The sequence below is a fragment of the Nyctereutes procyonoides genome, unplaced genomic scaffold, assembly GCF_905146905.1.
Source record: "Nyctereutes procyonoides isolate TBG_1078 unplaced genomic scaffold, NYPRO_anot_genome, whole genome shotgun sequence".
NCBI classification, from domain to species: Eukaryota; Metazoa; Chordata; class Mammalia; order Carnivora; family Canidae; genus Nyctereutes; species Nyctereutes procyonoides.
The window spans coordinates 39,548,288-39,576,153 of record NW_026575052.1 but is presented as its reverse complement, the minus strand read 5'-3'; the positions used below and the strand labels follow the sequence as shown (position 1 = coordinate 39,576,153).

The 27,866-nt window shown below is 39.3% G+C and overlaps 1 protein-coding gene and 1 non-coding gene across 11 annotated transcripts in view; both read right to left on the bottom strand.

Moving 5' to 3' along the window:
• PDE4D (phosphodiesterase 4D) overlaps positions 1-27,866 on the bottom strand; it is a 1,377,381-nt gene that overhangs the window by 153,285 nt on the left and 1,196,230 nt on the right. The window lies entirely within an intron of this gene.
• On the bottom strand, positions 25,651-25,754 carry LOC129514365 (U6 spliceosomal RNA). The gene has a single exon (XR_008665425.1). It is a non-coding gene; the product is annotated as a U6 spliceosomal RNA (small nuclear RNA).

Genomic DNA, 27,866 nt, shown 5'->3' with positions numbered 1-27,866 from the left:
GGTGGTCTGTGGAGAGCAGATCTGGTAATCATCCAACTATTCTAAGGCACATTTTTTTTTTTTTTTTGTTGCTGTTTGGTTCATTTTACTTTGGTTTGGTTTGTTTTCTGTTCTTAGCAATCAGGTCATTTTATGAGCACTTTGGCAAGCAGGAGTAATAGTTTTCTCTAGGAAAGTTTTAACCTTTCAACACAGTAGCGATGTGATAGACATTATGAACTCAATTAAATGTGGTCCCTGGTCCAGGTTGGTGGTCATAACTCTTTTTATTTCTCTTGCCACTCTTGTTTAATTTACTCAGAAATAAGTGTGATGCTCTAGTGATATTGCAATAAATTGAATTCTGGGCCTGTACATACAACTGTCCCTAAGCTCGTTTTCCAGAAATGTTTGTCATGAGTACAGGAGGATAAAGTCCATTCCAGTTCTCTTTATCTCATTATTCTCATAGCTCATTCATTCATTCCACACATATAGTATCTTCTGTGTTCCAGACACTGGGCAAGGTGACAGAGATAACATATTGAGCAAGATCCCTGCCCTAAGATGACACACTAGAAGGTTCTGTTGAGATACAGGTTTTGGCATTCTTTTTCCAAATCTCCATGTATTATAAGGAGGAATAAGAAAGAAGTAAATAATATAATTCATCTCTTCACACATTCATTATCCACTCATTAAAAAAATACTGAAGATCTCATACATGACTGATACTGTACTAAATGCCTGCAAAACAAGGATAAAACATAGGAAGTGTCTACAGACCATAAGAAAAAGAAGAATCTAAAAACAAAAATATTTTAAAAGCCTAAACGTTAAAACACCCTAAAAAAGTTAAAGTAGAAGAAAATGAAAAGTTTGCAAAAAGGGGTGCGGCTCATTTTATTAATATACCAAGAACATTAACATGTCAAACAAACCACCGAAAGGATAACTGATTTAATGAATTGTTTACAGGAACAGTGAGCCTATGAAAAGGTGATCCACTTTATTTGTAATTAAATTAATTGACAAAGTATTTTTTCTGTGAATCCCAGGGTCAGTAGGTATTAGGTATATATGCATTTCTTATGCTGATGGTGGGACTGTTACTTGATGTAGTTTTTGGAAGGACAGCTTGGCAATACCCATGAAAATTTAAAATGCAGTTTCACTGCTAGGAATTTGTCCAACAAATATACTCACAAAAGGATACAAAAATGTTCAGGTACAAGGAAGCTCACAATCTTATCTGTAGTAGTAAATAAAAACCTGGAAGTTGGGCAGCCCAGGTGGCTCAGCGGTTTAGCGCCACCTTCAGCCCAGGGCGTGATCCTGGAGACCCAGGATCAAGTCCCACATCGGCCTCCCTACATGGAGCCTGCTTCTTTCTCTGCCTGTGTCTCTGCCTCTCTTTCTGTGTCTCTCATGAATAAATAAATAAAATCTTTAAAAAAAAATCTGGAAGTTATCTAAAAATCTATTGACAGAGTTAAATAGATTATTACAAGTAACGGAATACTACATGTCAGGTAACAAGGATGAGGTGTAGATCATTATCTATATATGTACACACGCAAAAGAGCCTCAAGATATGATGTTAAATTAAAAAGAGCATGTGCAGAATGGTATTCCTAACACTATCTGGAAGGATACGCATGAAACTCTGAACACTTTAAGGCACATAAGCCATAAGCAAGCAATGAGGTGGGACAAGTGACAATTATTTGCTACTGAGCTTTTCCACTTGACGCCATTTACTCTGAGTAGAGGTCTCTTGGATGTAGGTTGGTCTAAGGTCTTCAAACATTTGTTTACAGCTGGAATCAGGAAGACATGAAGATCAATGCATGTTTTCAAAGGAATTAGGACTTCGGAAGGTTAGAGAAAGAGAGGAAAAAAAAAATAAGCAGCAAGGGGTAGGCAGGGGAATCACCTTATCTCAAATTGCCCAAGACTTTCCTAGTGTGACTACCGAGTATTCCATGCACCAAGAAATTCTTCAATACTAGGCCAACACTGCAACTGGACTGGGACAGCTGGTCACCTTGGCCCACCTTGGAGTTACTACAGAGACTTGTGCATTAACCGTATGCACACAGAAGTGGAGTTGAGACATTTTCTCTCCTGCCTGTTGTGCTTCCCTAGACCGCTTACTAGATACCAATGGGTCTCTGTAATTTTCCCTAGGTGGACATTTCATCAGTGTCCTTTTGGTGCAAAGATTTTGACACTTGTTTTGGCAATGTGACTTTCTGGATTAGGATTTCTAAAACAGGTTTTCTGGAGTTTATATAGAGTTTATAGGAGAAAAACTATCATAAAAGCATTAGGAGGGAAGGAATTTGGGTATGATGAAAAAAGTTATTTGTGGGGCTAGGAATAATAAACCCAAAGAGGTTTTCAAGGCAAAGAAAATCTTGGTGGTATGGATGGGAAGGAGTAAAACAATATTCATTTGAAATGGTGTCTATGAAATAAAGTTAGATAAAAATGAGGGCATATGAGGAGGCACCAGAGTGGCTCAGTTGGTTAAGCATCTGCCTTTGGTTCAGGTCTTGAGCCCAGGGTCCTGGGATTGAGCCCCATGTGGGGCTCTGCTCAGTCCTGGGATCGAGTCCCGCATCAGTCTCCCTCTGCATGGAGCCTGCTTCTCCCTTGGCCTGTATCTCTGCTTCTCTCTCTCTCTCTCTCTCTCTCTCTCTCTCTCTGTGTGTGTGTGTATCTCTAGTGAATAAATAAATAAAGTCTTTAAAAAAAATAACTAAATCTTTAAAACATGGGGGCATTTTAGGGAAAACTTTCAAAACAAAACACACCAACCTTTAGGAACTACTAGATGTAATCAACAATTTATTTGCTTCTGACACTTTCCATATGCGTCAGGATGCCGTGGAAGAAATAGCTGACTGATGCAGAAGACTGTAATTATCCCTGATTGCAGGTGCTGTGCTGTGTGAACAGGATCACCCTAACAAAGTTAAAGGAGAAATCCCTGGAGAATCTCATTGTTTTCAGTGTCTATAGCAAAAGCGAAGGCAAACACTGGGGACACATGTTACTACAATTCTGTCCAGAAAGCGGGTGATGTTTCAGATTGGAGAATGGCATCAGAAGCATAGCTATTCAGTGCGTGTGTTTCTCATCATGATGTTGGTATTCCTCTCACATGTGTCCCCACAGTAACCATTTCCCAAAGGAAAGCTGAAGCCATTTTAGCGACGTTACATTTTCTAAGACTTCCAATAGAAAGAAATCCTTGCTATTACTTACAAGCTACTAAGTCTTTTGCCTTAAACATTATGCCCAATCTAAGGATGGGTGTGTTGCTTTTTGTGTTGACAGACTGGTAGCTATACCACTTTTTTCAAAACCATATTTATTTTTCATTTTGGACCATTCATTCATTTGATCATTTAACATTTGCTAGGAAATGAGCAGGGGCCTGGGGCTTCATGGTTGAGGAAGACACATATTCCACTCACCAGAGGTAATGACACATTAGAGAACATAAGACCAACTAAGACTGAGGACTTGTGAGAAAGATTTGGAAGGATTAAACTCAGGAGGAGTTCAGAAAGTGTCTTCAGGGGCAAGTATACACCCTCCAGGTTGCCTAAGAGATGAGGGTGGAAAAGACCCCAAAGGGAAGCAGAACAACATATGTAAAAGCTAGCAAGGTGCGAGAGAACATGGCTTCACCAGGAAACTGCCAGACATGGGCTGGATTCAGGGGTGAAGGGGGATGGAGGGCACTGGATGGAGGAACATACATGTGGCAGGAAGGAGCCAGACAATGAGAGCAAGGTGGCTCATATTTATTGAACATTTATTTTGTCCCAGGCATTTGACATCTGGAATCTCACAGGAGGACTTCAACAACCTCCTGACATTGTTCAGTACTCCATTATGTCGATGAGGAAACAGAAGATGAGAAAGGTTACACCTGAGCTGACTGGCAATTTGAGGCCAAGGGCATCTCATGTCTAAGCCTCTGGTCAATTTACCATGGGGGACTGTTTCTAGGTGAAAGGTAAAGAAGTTCAAACGTTACCCTGGAGGCTCTGAGTACTCTCTAATGAGGATCAGTAGAAGAGAGACATGATCACAAGTGCATTTTGAGGGGAAAAAATTACTCTTAAGACATGTACAGGAGGAGCAAGTAAAGGCAGAGATAACAGGAAGGGGCTTTCCTCACAGAGTAGAGAAACAGTTTACTCATTTTTTTGCAGTGAAGATCAGGATCTAGTGGTGCACACGGAAAAGTCAAGGTTTCCTTAGGCCTTGACTCTGTCATGCTTGCATTATGCTTAGAAACAGGTAAGTGTGAAATAGAAGTTACGAATCTGAAGATGATGGATCCCAGGAACTCTGAATTATCTTAGAAGGGTGTAGAAATGGAGAAGGGGCATATGGGCAAAATAATAATGGATTTCCAAAGCTGAGAAGCATAATAAAAATATCTGCAGATGCAGCACCATATGAATTGCCAGGCTGCCTAGCAGACACCCATTCTTCTCAAGGGTGAGAGTCAGAGATGCTGGGAGCAGGTGCAGCAGTTGTCACTTGCACTCGTGTAATTATTGCAGAGGGTTACGTTCTGGTTAGGTGATCCTGTTGCTTTAGAAGTCTGAGATGTTGCGCGGCCTAAGAGTTTTCTTTAGCTGCATGTCTCACTGTAGCTATAAATTTGAGTCAAGTTATGTCCTGCAAATTGGGTCCAGTTAAAGACCTCAGGAATGGAGAGAGGGGTGCGGACTGGGATACAGACTCAGGTTTGGTGGAGTTAATTTATTTTTTGGATTGAAAGTCCGATAACCATTTTTAATCCTCTTTGGTTTGAAAAAGTAGGTTCTTAAAATACATTCACTTAGCACAAATGAAAGAAGTAAAACAAAAAATCAGGGTGTGTAAAATTCTTAAGAGTAAGGGCTACTGTATCATAAGCTCTAGGAAATAAGACTAAAGACTGTTTCTGGTAAAACTGGGAGGAAAAAAAAATCAATGGAAATTCTCTGCCTTATCTTCTTCAGAAATAGTAACAAGACATCTCTATTCTATAGTAAGTACAAATGTTTGCCCCCAAAGGTCAAGATTTTAAGATGGTAAGCAAACATTCTTAGCATAAAGACATGGTTGCAGGCACTAATTTCAAGAGTAGTAATATTCCTTGACGACATTCTGACATTAAAAGTTTAAATCTTTACTAGGTTTACATCTTAGGGACAAGAAGATATTCTTCTTTGAAGGTTACAAAGGTCTGGCTGGATTCAGGAGTCACTAGAGTGTTCCACTGAAGGCGAGCTTTGTTCCTTTGAATGTAAAATTTATATCTATACATACATGTTCCATTTGTAAAACTGCGAAAAATCCTCCACCTGTAAAGGTTTACATACTATAAATGGATACTTTACTCTCATGGCAGAGGGAAAGTTCCAAGGTGTGAGGATCCATAGGAGGAAAGTAAACATAAGGTAACTAGTTGACAAATGGCACCCCATTTGGTGATTTTAAAATGAATAAAATCCATTTCCTACAGATGCTGTTACTTGAAGATTTACAATTAGGTAATGATTTCTTTGCACCTACAAACAAAGACATCCCAATGTGTATATTATACCACAGTTTAATAATCTTTCAGCTCCTTTTTTGTAGCCAATGTGCTTGCCCCCAATATGTTGTCACAGCTGTTAAAAAGTTTAGTTCAACTAAAACCATCTTTAAAAAGTAGTTTGGAAAAAAAAAAAAGTAGTTTGGGGGGATCCCAGGATGGCTCAGTGGTTTGGTGCCTGCCTTCGGCCCGGGGCATGATCCTGGAGTCCCGGGATCAAGTCCCACGTTGGGCTCTCTGCATGGAGCTTGCTTCTCCCTCTGTTTGTGTCTCTGCCGCTATCTCTCTGTGTCTCTCTCATGAATAAATAAATAAAATCTTAAAAAAAAAAGTAGTTTAGGCTATACCCATGGCTCACTGACAAGGCCCAGAAAGTTAAAATCATTTTTTCAAGGCCATGTATGTATTCAGCCTGTTATTAACAAAGTCAAGACAATGACAATTTCAGGATCTTGTTTTTGGTGTTTTGTTGGTCTTGAGGAGGTCCCTGAGGGGCCTGTCCTGGAAAGTAAATAAAATAGGGGGCAGCCAAATGCTCCTGGCCCCACACCTGACTTCATCTAAAGCAGGTCTGCTGTGTCTATGCAGAGTTATATGCTAGGCTTCTTTCTGAATAACATTTATTTGAAGAAAGACCTCTTCTGCTAAATGAAATGTTTAAATGAGAGCACGCTGAATCACACTGATATACTGGGCGTGTGGAAGAGAAGATGTTTCAGACATTGGTGGGCACTCTGCATATTCCAGAAGGCCAGGGCTATGTTCTACTCAACTTGGAATCTTTCCCAGAATGGAAATTCGTGTCTTAGGGCCTAAAGGCTAGGGTCTGGAGCTTCCTATAGTTATACCTCTAGGGGTTTCCTTCTGACCTCATATAGTTGTCTAATTACCTCCTTGTTTTCTTCCACTGACCCATGGGATGCAGTTAGCTTGTGTCTCTAAAGGCCAGCCCTGACTTTTTCTTGACATGCATACTTTAGAACTGGTGATATCGTCCCCTAGTCAGGACCCACCCTTTTGTCTCTGCACAAGGCTTGCAACACATGCCAATGGATGAATGAATGAATATTAGGTTTTTTATAACTGCAGGGAAAGAGCTAAGAGGTAACAAAAATAAAAATGATGAAATTTATATAACAGTAGAGTCCCTGATATCTAAGAAAGGAAAAGGAGTTCAATCTAGCTTTCCATTGGTCCTCTTAGAAAAAAATTTTTTTTTTAAGATTTTATTTATCTATTCATGAGAGACACAGAGAAAGAGGCAGAGACATAGGCAGAGGGAGATGCAGGCTCCCTGCAGGGAACCTGATGCAAGACTTGATCCCAGGATCATGACCTGAGCCAAAGGCAGACTCTCAACCACTGAGCCACCCAGGTGTCCCCTCTTAGAAAGTTTTAGGACTGCTTTTGAGTAAGGTATTTTCTTTGTGAATCCTGAAGAACCTTTTTCCCCCTAAAATGGGAGTTCATCATGGTGATAAACAATGATCTCTAAGTAATATGTGATTTGGGGTTAGGTGGGGAATATATAGTAGCATTGAGAAGTGTGTTCTAAAATTTATATTCATAAAAACAACAGTAACAGAGGTACTAGGGAGGTGCTACGGTTCTTTCCCTTTCCTTTCCCCCCCGTTATTCCTTCCTTTTTTTCCCTTTATCCTTCCCTCCTTCCTCACTCTCCTTCCCTCCCTTCCTTCTTAGAATCCTCAAATGTTCACTTTTATTCAGATACAGACTCCAATTTGACTGGGTTTTATAGTAACAGTTCCATTTTGACGAAAACTAAAATGAAATGTCACCATCAATAAATCAACTAAAGGATCAAGAAGATTTATAGCATGAACACAGAAATCGATTTAGCATAGGGATTAAGGGGTTATTGACTCAGCCAGAACTTAGTCTGGACTCTAGCTCTACCATTTTTTGTGCATGTCCTTGAGTGAGTTAATTAAAGTAAATCACACATCTTCCTATGAAAAATGGAGATAACACAATCTCCAAGTGTAATTGTAAAGATTAGATAATAATGTGCACACCAAAAACTTAGATGTGCCTGGAATACGGTGAGTACTCAAAAAATATGTGATAATTCACATAGTATTACAAAATATTATATTATCTTATACTAGCCATAGCACTGTGAAGTAATAAAGCAGACATTCCAATATGCCACCTAATTAAGCAAATGAGTATTTGGGCAATAATTCATGTGCTTCCAGTGTTGTCTACTATTATCGCTTTCAAAGGACATTTTGTAAAAACTATTTGGCTCTCCAAGTGGCTTACATTTTAGAACCAATAATGAATTGATGGGCTTTGAACTTGGGAAAGCTCAACTGAATCTTGAGAATTCCACAGGGTTGATGTTGGTTCACTGCTTGTCAAATGCGTACCTCTACCCCGAAGCTGGCTAGCAGTGCAGAATGGGGCAAAGGTACTTCAACTCTTTCATAATCACGTTTTCACTTTAATCCAATTATAGATACTAGCCACATGTTTTAAAGAGCACAGATCCAAAAAAAGGAACTATCAGGAATTTATGGGTTATAAAAGGGAAGCATCTTTTATGACTTTATTAGTCTAATTTTCTATTACTGGTAAAGAGACAAAAAATTATTTTCTTTTTTCTTTGCCTTCTTAAGTAAACCAAGTGTGCTGTGAGTCAGGAGATGTGAGTTCTGGCCACAGACCAGCTGTGACCACTACGTACTGAGATGAGTCTTGTCTTTAAAATGAACCCTGCACTGAGGATCAGTAAGATCCTTTCCAGCTCTAACAGCATATTTTTTCACACAAGTTACTTTTCCAGATGAAGGAGAAAGCTGCATGTTCAGAGAAGACAAGAGGGGACAGAATGAAAAATAGGGTGTGTGTGTGTCCTCAGAAAGCAAAGAAAAAAAAATCAATGGATGCTACTCATTAGATTGTTAATGAGCAGAAAGATTAGTGGTTTTTGAATATTGATCTTCATGATATTTTAACTGTTAAAATTAGCTTTATCATGAATTGGCTGCATAAAACAGGGCTTTATAAATCTTGAGCAAGCATCGGTTGAGCATTGACAGTGTACAGAGTTTACATTTAGCTGCCAGGGAGTTTGATGAAATTTGGGTTTAATGAAGTCTGTCCTGCAGCAGCTTGCAATCAGTGGACAGGTTAAGAAAAATGAAGACTTAAAACAAATCATTTAACAGGTAACAGAGAAGTGACATGCAAACCAAATATCATCCCAGTTAAGTGGACTAACCTGGGGTTGTGACTTAAATGGCTTACATGGTGAACACATGTCTTTGGATTTCTTTTAGAGATCTTCCCCCTTTAACAATTGAAACATTCTAACCTAGAAGTGACTGCGCTATTTTATAGATGCTTCCCCCCCCTTTTTTTGATGCTTTTCTCTTTTAAAGAGATGTTAGAGTAACGTGTTGTTTACAGAATATATCTCCATTAAAGATACTATATTAGGAAATACAGAAGAGATTTTTTTAATTCTAAAGAAAATAAAGGGTATATAATAGGAAGACCATTTTCAAGTGCAAAGGTGTATTTGTTGAACGCTTTTTGTGTCTTAGGTACTCTCCATACAGTCTCATTTAATCTTTGTAATTACACATGGTATTATCACCATTTTATATGACAGGTGACAGAAATGAGACTCCAGAAATGAGGTCCAGTGATTTTCCTGAATTCATCAGGTAAATAAGTTTAGGGAGGTGTGACAGGCTCCAAAACTCATGTTCTTCCTACTTTCTTTCTTTCTTTTTTTTTTTTTTGAAGATGTTTATTTATTCATGAGAGACACACACAGAGAGAGGCAGAGACATAGGCAGAAGGAGAAGCAAATGTAGGACTTGATCCCAGGACCCCAGGATCACGACCTGAGCTGAAAACAGATGCTCAACCACTGAGCCACCCAGGGGCCCCTGTTCCTTCTTTCTCATGCTTCTTTTCCTTCTTACTGCTTCTCTGGAATTGTGTGCATACAGACAGAAGTAGGGGGCAGCTGCTTTCACCTCTGCTGGACAGAGATGATGAAAAATCATCCTATGAGATTTACTGACCAGCTTGAGTTACAAAAATCTATCTTCCCTGTAGGATTTTTTAAAAAATCAGATTCACGATGGATGAATTTTAGATGCAATTTTCCTTTCTCCTACAAAGAATGAACAGGTCCTTCCTAGGGCTATAAGAAATCTACTGAAATCAAGAAAAACACTGTGCCAGAGATTCAAAAGGTTAAAGTATGTCTGATTGCCATAAAAGATAACCTATATCTAATGTTATCATGTCCTAACTGAAAACTGCTGATTTCATTTACAGACCTCCATGTTCAGGCAAATTACACATTGTTTCCAATGGACATAAGTACATTTACAAACACAAAAAATTTAAGATACGTCTTTGAAGATAAGTTTAATAGGTTTAGAAAAAAAAATCCTGTTCTTATTTTTAAAAAAAATACTGAAGAAACCACAGGAAGCTTTTTTTCCCTATTGATATCTTTCAAAATATTAACCTAATAAGATTAAACATTTCCTATTACATTATTAAAAGGTTGCTAGAAAATTCGTATTTTATATATGCATAAAATGTGCTTACCTAACACAAAAGAAACTGTTCACATTTTGATTTTTGGAACTCTTTTGAATTTTGTATTTTGAAGCATGAGAATTTATTATTTATTATAAATATTTTCAATTGTAAAAAATGTCCTAGGTATGAGCAGTAATCACCACAGTAGCTTACGATAGATATGTAACATTTTCAAAGCCACTGAAGAGGGTAATTTCCTTCAAGTAAGTAAATGAGATAGTTATTTCATCAAGAAATGGAAACGGGCTGACTCACTTTCTTCCAAATCAAATAATGCAGTCCAGTGCAAATTGTTGAAAGAGTTTTGATTCTTTTATTTCCAAATTGGATTTGGAGAGTTTCTTCTTATTCAGACTCTGTCACATGCAGGAACAGGGCAGCAGAACTGAGCCCTGATAATGTAATTAGTTGGATAAGGCTCTCTACAAAAAAACTGCAGAAAACAATCGCCTATGATTTTATTTCCTCAGTAAAAAAATACACCTTGAGAAAATACAGAGAAATGGTGAAAAGCATATATTTAAGTTAGAACTGTACTCAAACAACTCTTTCATGCCTCTGGCTGTAGCGTCAACAATTAAGGATATACGGCAGTTCCATGTCAATTTGAAAAATCGAGTGTCTTTGTAACTTGTGTTTCAAATATTCCTTACCATACAACAACAAAAAATAAATTCTTATGGTACAGTTGAGAGGAGAGAGAGAGGTACTTTGAAAAGTAGAAAAGAAATATCTATTAAGAGCTTTCAGTTGAACTGGAAGAGACTTTAAAAAAAAAAAAAACCCAAATAGTGTCTGAACCCTTAAGTCACTCTCAAGATGGATCATCTGGAATAAAATTGATAAAATTCATTGCTTGTCAAAGCTGCCCACATTTTTCAGTGAGCTGGGCAGTGTGAGTCATCTACAGTCTCATCTTGACTTTGACCCCTGAAAACCACAAGTTGTGAAACTGTTTAAATCTCTACTCCTTTAACACTTCTCTAAATAAATGGCATTTAGAATTTCTTAAGGTCTTGTTTTTGTCTCCAAATTCCTAAATCAGATTCTAAGACATTTCTATGGTAAACTCAAGAGTTTTAACTTAATGACCATACATTCTGTTATCAGTTCTTTTGCCAAAATTTGTTTTTCTCCAGCAATGTCCAATAAGATACAGTAATTGTTTTCCCCCATAAAATTCTATCATTTGAATAGTGTTTTCTTGACCTTCCCATTCAATTGTCTCCACAATCCTTCAGGTAAGAGAATCACTTATGAATATCACCCAACTAAATTGTATTAGGCCCCAGGGTGTGATTTTTTGGTATGAGGGGATTTTCAAATGTCTTCCTAACTCCGCAGCCACTTTCATCATTTATATCTGAGTTATTTCCTGTTTTTCTTACTACAGGAATGATTTGGTACTCAAGCCAGTAATCTTGGTGATTTAGTCATGTCATTATCAGAAATACCCTCAATTAGAAAAAAAAATACGCATTTTCCTAAATTGCTGACTTTGTTGGGATTTTGGTGGCAGTGACTTTAGTGTCCTGTTTCTATAACGTATAGGCTGGGTGACCCTATTTCAGTTGAGAGTAGAGAAGAAAAAATTTTAGAAGTGGGAAAGAAACACTAAGACTTGGGGTGCCTGGGTGGCTCAGTCGGTTCGGTGACTTCCTTCAGTTCAGGTCTTGATCTCAGGGTCCTAGGATCGAGCCCTTCATCAGGCTCCCTGCTCAGTGAGGAGTCAGCTTATCCCTCTGCCCCTCTCCCCTACTCATTCTCTCTTTTTCTCTAATAAATAAATAATATCTTAAGAAAGAAAACAAAAGAAACACTAAGACTTTTCAGGTGAACTAAAGGAGGTGTTTTCTTTTTACTGTAACTACTCAAATATTATCTAACCCCTCAAGTCTAAGCTTCTGTGTTCTCATGTGTCCCATGGAAAGGACAATGACAGTCCTGTACCTCACATAGTATGGGGAGGAGGAAATAATAAGGCAAGCAGGGAGCTCAGTCCAGCACCTTGCCTAACAAGCACTCAATACAAGTTACATGTTATGACTTTAATTGGGTATTGATTGTATTTTATATATGACCTATTCCCCCTGAAATAAATCCATCACCCATGAAAACTTTTTAAAGGGGATTCCATAGATGATAGGTTATTCACTGGACCGCTAAAGAAAGACTCATAAAACGACTTCCTAAAGCCAAGGAGAGATTATATATGATAAGTATTTATGCATCATTTTTTAAATAACTGGTTTTGTTTTAAATAGCAGGAACAATATTTCCATTACTCTGAGCCACAGGTGACTCAACTACACCAATGTTTATTGTCCCAAGGAATAGCTGACCAATATTAGGTTGTGGAATCCTATAATGCCTTTGCTCGGTGTGGGCCTGGGCATCGAGATTCTGTGTAAGAGATGCCAGACCTATTTTGGTAGTAGTGGTACTAACCATTGCCCAAAGTTGGCAATCACCAGCTCACAGAATTTGGTGCTCTGAGCAAAGGTGTTAATTATTCCCCTCCCCCCGTTTCTTCAAATGTACCCTTTACTTTCAGAGGGCCATTTTCTCTTAAACTGACACACATCACACATCCTCAGGTTTAACTAGACAGAAAAGCAAACATGGAAAAAGTAGATGGGCAAACAACAGTGAATCTGTGTGCACACTCTGCGTTTGATGCCAAATCTAAGGCCAAACTCAGTTTGGTTAAGAGTAACAGAAACAACAAGAATTAGAGGGTTGACACCTTTCTATGGTGTTAAGTACTTTCACCAAGGGACCAGGTTCCTTCAGGTGCTATCTTATTTGGATTTTAACTCGTCCTAACATTCCTCCAAGAGCGATCACAGCACACCACATGACTATTCCCTTTAACTCCTAAACCGTGGGGCAACTGGCTGCAGCTTCAAACAACACTATTAAAAATACCACAAGGGAACCTTGGAGCAGGAACTCCAGACACAAGCTAAAGCCTCGGGACAAAGAGAGGCTGTAATGACTTTGAGTGATACTGGGATGAAGATTCAGCAGAATTTCAGAGTCTGAGAAAAAAAAACAAAAACAAAAACAAAAACCAGTCCCCAAAATTCTTGTGTTAGGTTCCTAGGGATGGGTGTCTGTGGTTGTGCAGGTTTGTCAAAAGACAAGAATAAACCTCATCTCCCCCTACCTCCCTTAAATTTTTCTTGTCAACAGATCCTTGACCAAGTGTCACTACAACTCACAATGGCTTGGCAAAGTTGTCCTAAAGGGAAGCTCCCCATTACTGGGCCTTTGCAAAGAACAGCAGACTCATTAGTACATGTTTTCTCTTTTAACCTGGATATCTTTATTGTGCCATCTAAGCAATTACTTGGAAGTCTTCTGGTGAAATCCTGACTCTAAGGGTTTAAAATGCTAGTGCAGAAATTAGCACAGCCAGGGCTACATGAGAGGCCCCGGGCATCCAAATGTGAATGAGTGTTTTGAAAATCCAGCAGACTTAATGGATTAGTCTAGAGTCCTACCATGTGGGAGGTCCAAATTCAGGGCCTGGGATCTGGGAAGAAGATGTTACGGTCGTGTTGGTGAAGGAAGAGGAGGAAGAGGAGCCGGCGCCGGTCTTTCAAAGACACCTTTTCTGGGTGGGAGAACAGCAGAGAAGCCAATGCTGGCTTCCAAGTTCTGCAACAGAGTCATCACAAACTGAGCATGACAACAGAAGAAAAGGCTTTTGTCTTGCTTATTCTGGTTAATTGGTTTATATGCTTCTGGATTCTTCTCAGAAGATCCAGTCGGCTAGACATGATTATTTATTTTTTCAGGAGATTCCAGGAGCATGGGCACACTGGGCTTCTTCTGGTCTTCCCCTCTCATAGAGTTTTTCCTCCCTATCACATACTTCAGTTTGAAATTTTACATTCTGTACTATAGTTATTTGATTAATATAGATCTCCCTTCTCCTGGCTCCCAGATTATAGGGACTTGGACAGGGATAATGCTTCTTTTGGCCATCATATATCCCAAGAGCCTTGCTGAGGTCTGGCACATGGAGATTCTCAAAAAATTACTTGTTAAAAGAATATTGTCTAAAATGTTAAATAGACCAGGTCTGGACCTAACCCAAAAACAAGCAATTCATAGGCTCAATAGTAACAATGGCTTATTTAATATGTGCCTAGAATAAGAAATTGTCTAATTTATTTGTAAATCTGTAGGTTCTATTTAACTGTAATTGTCAATGAGAAAATGCAAACAAGGTAACTGGTATCAGGAGAAGAAAAAAATCCACCTCTAGGTGGTCTGAAGTAAAGTTGGAGTTAGAAAAGCTATGGCAAGACGTAAGTGGGGACTATGAACAAGCAGAGAGCATGAAGAGTAGAAAAAAGCAGGTCCAGAACAAGAAAACACCAGATAGGCAAACAAACAAGTGGTAGAGTCTCAAGATACCATATGTCCGACCAACAAAGATGAAGTCACAGCTCTCTAGAATTGTGATGATTCCTCAAAATTGTTATGCCCTAATCCTTGTAAGAATGACATTTATTTTGATCTAGTTATTTCTGATAGCAGCCAATCTGATGGCAATGCTATTACATGCTGATGCGGGACCTTTGTGAATTACTGTATGAAGACGCCCACTCTTTGCCAGTAGCCTGGGAATCTGGAGTTCTTTCTTGGAACTCTTAAGAATGGTTCCAGGAAAAGTTACCTAATAGCCTTGATTCAAGGAAATGAAACTCCTCTCTTGAACTGGCTGTTTGAAAATGTGGTCACTCAAGTAAAATATAATTTTTTTAAAAGTACTACATCATGGTGTCCCCCTCAACATTTACTGCAATTATACATGGGAGTTCTACTTGTCTTGGATCTCATAGTCCTAGAGTTGGTTTTTATTTGCTGTCTGGTCCTCACTTCCTGGTAGTGATCATAGCAGGATGCATCCTCTTTTTTGAGTCACTAGAGACCATCTGCAGTTCAACAAAACCTAACTTGGGAGATCTCTGGCAGCAATGAAATTCCCTTCTATAATCACTTTATAATCATGAACAGCACTCCTTGTGTATGGGAGCAGAGTGGCACAGGCTCTTCTTGAACATATCCTTGCCTTGTCTTGTGCTTCAAACCACACCCTGCTCCTAACTCAAACACAGATGTTGGGAAAGTAGCCGTGAAGAATGACAAAGGGGCTGGGCCTCGGGCTGGGAGACACTGCCATGAGAGATGAGGAAGTGTCATGAGGGGAGAAAGGGATGGATTCTGAGCTTGGAATTAACAGGGTACAGAGGGTAAGGAAAGTGAAAGTAACATTAGATAAGGTGGAGGAGATCATGGAGAAATAAGGGAAGGAGGCAGAGGATATAATGGAAGAAGTGTGGGAGACTGCAGTGGAGAATATAAGAATAGAGAAAATATGGAAGAAACAAAAAAGAACGGCAGTGAAATGAGAGCAAAGTGATAGAGGGTTGTGTTCTGGGTGTAGAATCTGAACTGTAACTGCCAGGGATGGAATCCCAACTGTACAACTTTTCGGAATAGTGACTACGGGAAATAATGACTATGAGCCTCAGTTTGTTCTTCTGTAAAACGGGGTTCTAATTCTACCTCACAAGGTTATGAGAATCCAGTGGGATCACATGTGTCGTCTCAGCACAGGGCTTGGCACAGAGCTGGTGTTACTGTGAGTGAGGTGAAAGGAGAGCGGAACAGAAGGGTGAATGAAAGAACAAGACAGAGTAAGTAGGAAGGAGGGAGATTCAGACAGAAGAGCGAAAAAGAAGAGAGTTTCTCCTAATGATTTTAACCTTTCTTTTCTCATAATATGATTCAAGTTTCTATGCCATGACCTTATTTCTACCTGTTTTCATGACACTTGGGAAAAACAAGTACATGTTGAATACGAATGCTTTTTTAAATTGTATTTTTTACTAAACTAACCTCCAGTAGACTGTATTTCTTTAAGAGTTTAAATTATTCCCTGGAAATGAGTAAGATCAAGGTTACATGATGCTAAACCAGTCATTCAAAACAACCATTTATTTTCCCTTCCTCCTTACTGTATTGACTAGCCATTTGATGGAACTAAATGAATTGACTGGTTATTTTGAGCTGTAGCCTGTAGGGAGAATAGAGCCCTGGTGTCCTTGGTGGTGTATCTTTCCAAGTTTCTCTCCACAACATGAACCACTTCCTTTTACTTGAAGACATTTTGTTTTTCTCATTAATCTCATTGTCCAGGGCTACTATTGAGTATGGAGGCAGCACTATACCCATGACCAGAAAACAACGTGATGGAATTGGCCCACAGTATGAAAGGGAGGCACTATGGAGTGGTTCTTACCTTCTCAAGAAAAGTGGAGTGGTAGGTAAAGTATGAAAAAGATATAAAAGAGATCTGTTTGTATATTAGGGAGGAGAAATGAAGCCACAGCCCAAATCAGAAGAAAAAAAAAAAACTGTTTACACTCATCACACAAATGCTTCAAAAGTGCACTGGGCACAGTGTTGTGTGTTTGTCACATCATAGAGATGTCTTCCTAGTATATCCACACAGCTGGATAAATGATGTGCTCACAGACTCACCAATGGCAGTGAGACGAGAGGCCAACCTTCTCTGGCCATTAATAAGGCTACACTTAAAATGCCATTCAGAATACACCAAAAGTTTTTTTATCTTTTTCACAAAGACATGACATTTTGTAAGATCATGTGACTTATTTAAATTATTGGCCAATGAAGAATAGGCCAGTACTGGCAATTGCTTCACACATTTTCCTCATTCTGATTCAGAGGTATGACAATATGGAGGTCATCCGTCGTTTCCTTCTTTCACGTTATTCCCTCCTATCAAATGGGTTAAGAGGCAGTTTCATTCCACTTTCCTTCTTACACAGGAGAAACTAAGTTTTCAATGTTCGCTTCTACTGCCCTATGTTTGGCTTCTAGATTCTACTTAACAGTCATTTTAAGATACTCTAAGAAGAGATGTATATAGACCTCCTGGCTCCAGGACTACTAGACACAGAAGTCCATCCATGATGGTGTTCTAGCACCATATGCTACATAGTGAAGGCACAACAAAATAATTAACATATTATTGGGCAGGCTGTTTAGGAATAAAGAGGCATAAACTACAACTTTTAGAACAATTTTACTAGGGCTATGTCTGGGTCACTGAGTCCGTTAAACCTCTCACTCTTAATTTTGGCTCTGGTGGTGAGATTGAGCCCCATATTGGGCTACATGTTTGTTGGGAAGTCTGCTTGAGATTCTCTCTCTCTCTCCCTTTGCCCCTCCTCTTGCCATCTATCATAAATAAACAAACAAACAAACAAATCTTTAAGAAAAAAAAAAAACCAATTTCCTTAGTTATGTTGGAGGTAAGTATGGGAGCTATGGAAACACAGAGAAGATCCTGACCCAGCCTGGGGAAGAAGGCAGGGCTTGGGTTCAGGTGTTTCCTAACCTAAAGACTGACGTGAAATGAGCCAAGTAATTAACAGAAGAAAGTGTGTTCTAGATGGAGAGAAGAGAACAAGCAAATGCAGAGAGCTGTAAAACATGGCATGTATGGGTGGAAGAAGTTTGCTACTAGAAGAGTCTGGTGAGTCCTGTGTACCAGTGCCAAGGAGATTAGATTTTATCTTGTGGCTGATGGGAGGTCCAGAAGGGTTTTAAGCAGGGCAGTGACATTTTCAGACTAATTTTTTCAACTATATTAATTTGGTTGCACTGCAGAAGGCTAGGCTAAGAGGAGTATGCCAAAGATAGACTATTTAAGAAACCAGTTCTTAAATCTTTTGATATACAGTAAGAAATACATTTTCATAGTAAAATGGCTATGAGTGTGTGTGTATGTCAACAATATCATAAAACAATTTTTAGCTTTGATACTATAGATGTGGCTTTACATTCTATTACTTCCTATTCAATTCTATATTTTTTAAAATAAAACGCTAAATGCAACTGACAGTTTCAAAATACTATTGCAGGGACTACTACAGTAATCTGGGGCGAGCTGATGAGTACCCGAACTGGAGAAGTGTCAGTAGGGTGTAGAGGAGAATACAGATTTGACAAATATTTAGAAAATAAAATAAAAATATAGTTATTTATTTGATGGAGGGGTGTATGATGTCCAAGTTTCAGTCTAGGATAAAAGTGCTTCTGATCAAGATAGGAAGAACAGATTTGCAAAGAAATATGAATCCAGTTTTTAACATGTTGTATTTATTGATTTTTAAGATTTATTTATTAGCGAGAGAGAGAAAGCACATGAGTAAAGGGGGGGGGGCTGAGAGAGAGAAGAAGAGAATTTCAGGAAGACTCCCTATGGACCATGGAGCCTGACACGGGGTTCGATCCCAAGGCCCTGAGATCATGATCTGAGCCTAAATCAAGAGTCAGACGCTTCATTGACTGAATCCCCCAGGTGTCCCAAACTTGTTGTATGTAAGCAGTGGAATATCATCCATCAGGCACTGGGCTTTTGCCTGAGTCTAAAATCAGGGAGGAGGCCTGAGTAGAGACAGTTTCGGGAATCGCCTTCCAAGTTGGGAGGTATAACAACAGAAGTACCTGAAAGCATCTAGAGAATGCACAGAATAGAAAAACAACAGAAAGTGAACACTCATGTTTAAGGGGGAAGGAGAGGAGGAAGACAGATCATGAAGGATGGTGATAAAGAATATTCAGAGTCTCATGGAGACAGGAGAATAGTCTGAGGGAGAATGGCTCCTAATAAACACGTGTTGACTAAACACTTAGTAAATGAATAAGGAGAAGGTTTCATAGAAAGGTCTCCAGGATCAGGGCAGAACAGGCGAAAAAGAGTTTCCTGGACACCACGATGAGGGTGGTGGGAGCTGAGGTGTGTGAGAAAATCCACCTACCGGTGGCTTGAGGAGTGTCTGGGAGGTGAGGAGGGGGCATGGCCTGACCAAAAAGGGAAAAAAAGAATGAGCTAAGGGATCAACAAGGGGTCTGTTATCAGGCTTTGCTATTGCTTGGTTTTGTATTGTCTTTAAGATTGAGAGAGACATGGCTAGGGAAAGAGGTAGAAAAGGAGGAGAGAATGCAGATATGAGAAGAAGAAAGGATAAGGGGGAGCAAGATCGTAGAGGTACTGAGAAGAGAGGGCCAAGGGCACAGAGGCAGAGGTTGACTTAGAGCCTGAAAGGGAAGGGACCCACCACCTGCTGAGACCCGGTTGGAGGAAAGGATGGGTATGGGTGTCAATGAAGGGACGCAGAAGCTGAGGAAATTCATGTCCTCACAATGAGTTTCTTCGTGAGGCAGCTAGTAAAGGCATTTGCTGCAAGGTGATGAGCAGCTGCAGGGTCAGGAGGCCTGACAAGGGGAAGTTCAGAATAAGCACCAAGGGAAGTGAGAGAGAGCACAGAGTGAGGATAGAGTATCAAGTGGCGCTGAGGGTCCAGCCGAGGTGAGAGCCTTGACTTTACTTGAATTCCAGCTGGAAGTCATGTGGGATTTTTCCCGCCAAGAGTTCAGATAAGGAAGTGGAGTGAGCAGATCCTGAAACTGACAGTAATGGGTTTTTCCTGCAATGTGTAAATTCCTTTCCTGGAAGGCAAGGAATTTGAGAGAGAGCCTGGGTAGGAAAGGAGGAGAGGAAAGGAGACTGAAATCCCCATATCAGGGACTTGCTGGACAAAATATTCTATTTCCCAGTGTCCTTTGCAGCTAAACGTGGCAGGTGTCTAAGTGAGCCAAAGGGGATTATAAATAGAAGCATTATGTGGGGTTTCTGGGAATTCTATTCCAAAGGGAGGGGATGTGCTATTCTTCCTCTCTTGCTCTGTCCTACTGCTGGCAATTCAGATGTGATGGCTAGAGCTCTCTCGATGTCATCTTGGACCAAGGAGGCAAAGCCTCTACTCTAGAGATGGTGGAGGAATTATCTGAAAGGGTCATAGGTCCCACAGCAGTACCAGCCTTGGACTGCCCACTCTAGGTCTCCTTTACAGGGAAGAGAAATAAATTTCTATCTTGATTAAAGCATAATTTTTCAGAACTCTTTCATTCCAGCTGAACCAAGGTCCAGCTACAATAGTGTGCACACACTGTGTCTGAAACACAAGCAGGCTGCCTTGGGAGAGAATGTTAACCCTCCACCACCAAATGTCAAGCAGGAGACACATTGTACAGTAAGCAAAGCAGCTCTGGTCTTTTTAGGAGATTATAGGCTGCTCTTGATTTGAATGGAGGGGAGACAAAAGCCAAAACTTGAATTTCTTCATTAAATGTTTAAAAAATAAAAAAAGCCACAGGGATGTTATTGCCTTTTTCCTATGACGGCAAGCAGTCATCTCTGCACTTTTTGTAAAAGAAGGTATTAAAATTAATAACAACATTAACACCCAGCATGACACATTTCCACTGTCTTACACATTTTTTTTTCCTTCCCTGAAGGGTCAGAATTCCCATCGGTCGGCATAAAATGCGCTAAGCCCAAGCCTAGTAAATCACTCATAGAGCCCTGTTTTTAAAGTGACTAAACAGCTGTAGTTTTCAAGGTCAGCCAAATCATCTGCCAGGGTCACATGTGTTTCACACGTCAAGTAACGTATATGGGCTCCACTACATTCAGGATTGAACGGAAAAAGACATTTGCAAACAAGTGATCTGAAGCCATGTTTCCAAACAGCTGCTATGGTTATGTGGATAAGAGTTACTATGTAAACCATGTAAGTTGAGGACTACGTTTCCAATCACCCAAAAAGAATATTCATTACAATCCATAAGGTCCAAATCGAGAGGGCCAGTTTCTGATCATGAAGACACAATAAATATTCAATCAGGATAAAAAGTAAAAGAATATGATTATTGTTATTACCGGTACTGACCTTGTTCATGTGCGAGTGAGAAGAATGTATACGGGGTATAAAAACATCAAGCAAACACAAAAGTAAGACGGAACCTAGTTAAATAGCTAAGGACAGAGGACTTGAGGTTAATGAGACTTGGCTACTACTTCTCCCTCCACTTCATGCTGCAGGCAACACTGACTAGAAGCTAAAGACGTGATTCCTGGATGCTAATAACTTCCTTAATAAGCTGGAGTAATTGGTATTATGGAGCCAGACTGATGGCACAAGGAGGGGATGACCTGAGGATTTAAGGAGTTGTGGAATAGAAAATTTCTTATTCTTTTTTTTTTTTTTTTTTAACTTCACGTTTTAACTCAGAGCATACTCAGAGATGTCTGGCTTCCACAAAGAGAAGGAAAATGGTATTGGTTTTTGTCAACAGCTCCTCCAGTGGGTTGTCCTAACTCGAAAGGGATAATTAGCTTTGAAGAGTAGCTCTTACATTGACTTTTTATTGAGTTCTCACAATATTCTTGGTATGTGCTCTTCAAAGCCCACAATAGGCCTCTTCATCTTGTTTATATTTACTAGTACTAATGATCTCTCATGTGTGAGACGTGCTGAATGAAGATTGCTTTCTGACCAGTTAACCCCCCTCTACAGGTTTCAAGGTTGGCTTCTGTATTCCGTAGGCAAAATAACAGGCACCTCCCAGTCAGCGGAGTGGGGCAGACAGGCATAGACAAATACTCACTCTAGCTAAAGTATGGGCTCCAGTCAAGCTGGAAAAGGTCTCTCAGCTCTGAGTCACTTATACAATCAAGTCCCTGAACATGTTTCTGTCCCTAATATTTTGTTGCTCTAGGCAACCATCAAGTCCACACGAAGATTTCTGCCAACTGGAGAGGATGACTAGCCAGGGGAGCCAGAATTTTCTGTTAACCCTTTGTTGAAAATTCAAAATAGTAAATGGTGGGTGTCAAGGATATTCTCTAAAGGATCTATATCAGAGAAAGTGGAATTCATACATGGATTTAGTGTATCTTTTATTCAACTCCTCAGGGAAATATAATTATAGAATACGAAGGCAAATAATCAGAAGCATGCATTTTTAAAAAAAATTAAAAAACATGAAAGAGCTGGTTGGATTTTTAGATATCATCTAATCCAATCTCCTCATTTTATAGATGGAAAACCAGCTTAAAGTACTGACCCAAGGTTAAGCAGGGAGCTAGTGACAGAGCTGGGAATAAAGCTCTGGTCCCTAAAACCTTGGGATTATTGCTTTTTCTATAAGTTTCGCAAGTTCAGGGTCACAAGCAGAATGAAGGAATGTTAACAAATCACAAGTGAGGGGTGCCTGGGTGCTCAACTGGTTAAGCATCTAGCTCTTGATTTCAGCTCAGGTCATGATCTCAGGGTCGTGAAACTGAGCCCTGAATTGGCTCTGCGCTCAGTGGGGAGTCTGCTTGAGATTCTCTCTCTCTCTCTCTTTCTCTCTCTCTCCCCCTCTGTCCCTCCCCACCACCTGTACTCTCTTCTCAAATAAATATATACATCTTTTAAAAAATCAGTAAATAAATCACAAGTGATCACTTCTCTTTTGTAATAGCAAATATTTCTGGATGGGAAGGGCTACTCAGCTGGGATGTTGGGAGCAATGCTGAACTTCTACCTAGGTAGTGACCATCCATTAACATGCCCATTACAAAAGTCTGGCCAGGTGAAACATTTAACTATTCCAAAGTATCTGAAAAGCACTCAAAGTATATCATTGCTTATCTGAATTTGATCTTTGATTCATCTGAATTCTTAAGACACTTATTCTCTATGACACAATCCTGGGGGTTGATTCTTGGTATCTTTTTCATATGTACAACTATATCTTGCTAAGTCCTTGAAAGTACGACTACATCTTACTTATTTCCATTTCCCTGAAACCCAGAGCACAGAATTAAATGTTTTTGCTGATTGCTTGATGATAAGTCAATATTAATTTTATTAGCTCTAGTAGTTTAGTAATAATCTATTTACCCGGAAATCAATTGTTTGGGAACTTACTCTATTCAATACCAGTAAATAGGTGCAAAGAACCCAGAACGGTCAACAAATGCCTTTAAAAGCTTATTTGCTAAAAAGCAGAATCAGGTCTGTAAATGAACAGAACAAACTGATGGTTGCCAGAGTGAACTGGGTTGGGGGGATGGGGAAATCAGTGAAGAAGAGTGGGAGATACAAGCTTCCAGTTATGGAATGATCAAATCACAAGGATAAAAGGCACAACATAGGGAATACAGTCAACGAACCGATACCGTAGATAGGAGATACACATGTGGTGAGCCCAGAATAACATTTAGAGAAGTTGAATCACTATGTTGCACACCTGAAACTCATGTAACATTGTGTGTCAACTATATTCAAATTGAAAAAAAAAATTAAAACTTGTTATATGCATTAAATATCCTAAAGCTCTACCTCAGAGATGGATTGGCCGCAACTCCACTTTTTTTTTTTTTACTTTAAGATTTCTTCTTCTTTTTTTTTTTATTTTATAAATTAATTTTTATTGGTGTTCAATTTACCAACATACAGAATAACACCCAGTGCTCATCCCGTCAAATGTCCCCCTCCGTGCCCGTCACCCATTCACCCCCACCCCCCGCCCTCCTCCCCTTCCACCACCCCTAGTTCATTTCCCAGAGTTAGAAGTCTTTATGTTCTGTGTCCCTTTCTGATATCTCCCATACATTTCTTCTCCCTTCCCTTATATTCCCCTTCTCTATTATTCATATTCCCCAAATGCGCAACTCCACTTTTATTTTGAGTTCATTTATTCTTATTTTCGACTCAAGGCAATGGCTAGGACTCTGGATTTCCAAGGCAAAAGAAGCAGCAGATCAGAAAAGAGGTCACGAGGAGGCAAGGTTCACTAACAACATTAAAGAAGTGATCATTGGGAGCAGCAGATGAGAAGTTAAAATGCAGCAACATCTGGGGCTCTGAAATACTGGGGGGAAAGTCCACAGATTATTAGCTCCAAAGGGCATCTGTGAATGTCAAAAAAGTATAAAAGTAGATGTATATAATCACAATCAGAGCCACGGAAAATAATTTCCCTACATTCGGTGCATGCCTTTAAAAGGTTAAGAATGGGGATCCCTGGGTGGTGCAGCGGTTTGGCGCCTGCCTTTGGCCCAGGGCGCGATCCTGGAGTCCCGGGATTGAGTCCCGCGTCAGGCTCCTGGCATGGAGCCTGCTTCTCCCTCTGCCTGTGTCTCTGCCTCTCTCTCTCTGTGTTACTATCATGAATAAATTAAAAAAAAAAGTAGAAAATAAAATAAAAGGTTAAGAATGAGCACCACACCTTTCAAAGATTTTCATTCCAAATGATTAAAATAAGATTATGACCTTGAGTTTCCTAGAATATTAGACATGGGGAACATTTTCTCCTACATGAAATTTAGGTAATCTATGCACTGAGATAAACCAGCCTTAAATTCCAAATTGGAATTCAAGAATCAAACTATTTTTATCCGATATATAATCCTATATATGCTATATATAATAGCAAGGATCACAAGGGTTCATATACTGTCAGAGCCATTTCACAGCCACTCAGATTCATACAATTACCAGTTACTAAATCCCACACACCTGTTCTTTTATCATTTGCAACAATCTCTTGCTCTATATTTCTGCAAACTAACTTTTTTGCTAGTATAGGGCCTTTATTAGACCTTTTTCATGGACATCGCTATTCTGTGGTCTCTCAAGTTTCTATATTTTCTGCTTTCATTCTTTGGAATTTTAAAAAGATTCCCAGGTGATTATAATGAACAAACAAGTTTGTGAACCACTACCCTAAACTCTTGGCGCAACATTCATTTGACTCTTAACTACACCCTACAATGGAACTAATACCCGTACACATGTCTATGATTTCTGAGCTGAGCTGCTCTTAAAGTACGCTTTCTCTCCATTTCCATTTTCTCCCTTCTGTTTATTAACAACTATTTCATAATTCTTAGGAGCCACTTCTTCCAGAAGACCTTCCTTATCTTGTTTAACATCTCCAGCAGAGAGGTGCTAACGTTCTCTCTGCATTTCTTTTTAGAGGTGCCATTTGATGCTAAGGCTCAAACAAAGATGGTGGGGTGGGAGTGGCTCTCTTAGTTTTACTTTTTCTTTGTAGGGAAACACCTAAGGGGATCTGTCACACTTATGAATCTACCCTTCTTTGAAGGTCTGATTTGAAAGCAGATTGGGCTACACTTTGCACAAAGGCATTTTAAATGTGCAGGTGTGACTGCCCAAATTAACAACAATACTTTGAACTTTTACAGGACCTTTCATCAAATGGTATCAAAACAATTCAGCTTATAAAGCCTTAGGAAGCTGGTGGACAAAATTTTCTATTGATATATAAATGGGGATTTACTGCATTAGCTATGTTGGTGATTTGTTTCAAGTCCCAAGCAATGGGACGTTTAGGCAAAGAAAAATATTTTCTGCAGGCTACGTCTTCAAATAGTGACATTTAATCTTGAAAACCTTTAAGAAAAAAATAATCCTTTTCTTTTAAAATTTTTGTTGAGTTTAAGTTACCAGTACACAGGCACTTGTATTGAGAATTTAGTGATCCTTTTTTTCTTAGAAAAAAAAAAAATGGAATGCTTCACCAATTTGCGTGTCATCTTTGGGCAGGGGCCACGCTAATCTCTGTATCATTCCAATTTTAGTATATATGCTGCTGAAATGAGCACAGAACCTAATAATTATTTTTCTCTCTTAATTTGACTATGCATTAATTTCTTTTTGATGATCCTAAGAAGCTCACTGAACATACTAAAATGGACTTCACCTGTGGTAAAGGAGAAGCATACTCACCAAAGTATTTTTAAGTGAACAAAAGTGTCTTACAAATCTGTTTGAGTCTTGTGGTTATTATTTCTTAAATGTGTCTCTCCAAAAACACTTACGAATCTAATCTTTTTCTGTTTTCCTCCTTCTGGCTGCTTTTGCTATTTTTCCTCACATATATTACCATGAGCTCAAGACTGGGAAGAGCGGTGCATTCCCATTTTCCCATATTTTAAATCTGTTGTTAAGTAATATGAGCAAAATGTGTCTGAGGAATGTTTATCAGACTATGGTTTTTATTTGGCTTTGTCCTAGCATATTAGTTTTTTTTTTTAATTTTTTGCCCCAATTCAATGGTTTCTTTGATGTCTTGTTTTGACCAGCTGCTGAGCTTTTTGTGGCTGTCCATTTACATCACTTTAAAAAATGGTACATAAATGAAATTTGAACAAAATGAACAGTACTTTCACATTGTTTAAAAATCAAACATGTTCCTAAGGAATCTGATTTATGGCAGATGGAGAACAAAACCTTCCAGAGGGAGGGCTGTTAAATGAGTCTTAATTGCTTGCACATGAAAATATAGTGACTAAGATTGTGTGCACAATTAGGAATTTAAACATGTAGAAAAGAACTGGCCATGGAAACATTTTTGCAGGCATAGCTAGTTTGTATGAACACAGACAATAGAAGACAAGTTAGTAAAGGAAAATCATTTTAAGAGAAATTTAGCTGTTTACTTCTTTCTTCTTTATGTCAAGCTTCCAATTGTAAAGATGATTCATTTACCTCTGAAACTTACTGTACATTCAAGGGGAAAAAAAGGTTTATTCAAGAATTAGAATTTATTTTTTAGTCCCTACTATGTGCCAGATACTAGGCGTGGTGCTTATTCATTTCATTTAATCCTAACAATAGGTTTGTTATTAATCTACATTTTATAGTTGACAACTAGAGGCTCAGAGAATAAGTCGCTTAAAGTGAAATGGTTAATAAGGGGCATAGCCAAGATTCTCTGTATTGACTGAATAAATTCGAAGCCACCCTCTCCCACCCTCCACCATGCCTAGTAGTTCCCCTGGTAAAAGATACATACCCTTCAAAAAAAAGTAACACTAAGTGTCTTCTTTCAGTTTCTAGTCAAAATGCCTTCCTTGTGTTGGGTGACATGGCATGGTGGGGTTGGCTGGACCAGCCAGAGTTGGTCAGATCTGGGGTTTGGACAGAGATGGTGGGTTTGGACAGAGATGGTAGGTTCAGACACAGAGACAAGAGCTGGGTGGCTTCAGAAGCTCTTCAGAGTGTGGGGCCAAGTGGAAGGATCTAGTCAAGAGATTTAGTGCCTCAGTGGCTCCATAGGCCAGTGAAGTTCTATCTGGTTCTGTCACAGTGTGTGGTACTCAGTCTAGCTGTCCATAGCCCCGGCTGGGCCCTCCTCACCATAATGCTGATGTTCCAAATGAGTAGACTGTGCGGTGTTCTTTAGTGACCCTCCATCTGTCTTCAGAGATCTAAGTCCATCTCATGCCTCTGATGGACCAAAGTGCCTTTTCCAGGGGACCTCAAATTCTCCTTCAGATTCTTTCTCCTTGGGAAATCTTTACTTTCCTGGGATGGGGTATAGGCTGTTTCTACGAAGCGTCTGATGAATGTCACTGTGTGGATATCCATAACTAAAGTTCAAACAATGAACCTTCCAGTAAACTCAGAAACCCAGCTCGTCCATACACTGGGGCTCTACTTACATGTTTTTCTTAGAAAGTTGAGAGGCTTAATAACAATCCCTCTCTATTATTCTATATCCCTTAAAGTAAACCTAATTAGGTACTGACTTATTAGACTACAGTACATTTAGATTACTATTAAACAAAGATTACAGGAATACAAATTATTCCTCACTTTGATTCCTTTATAAGCAAACCCAGAGCCACGGATCATGGGACTCTGTATAGAACTGAGCATAAAGGAGGTATCAATAAATGTGTGGATCAAATAACCAGGCAGTCAAATCACTT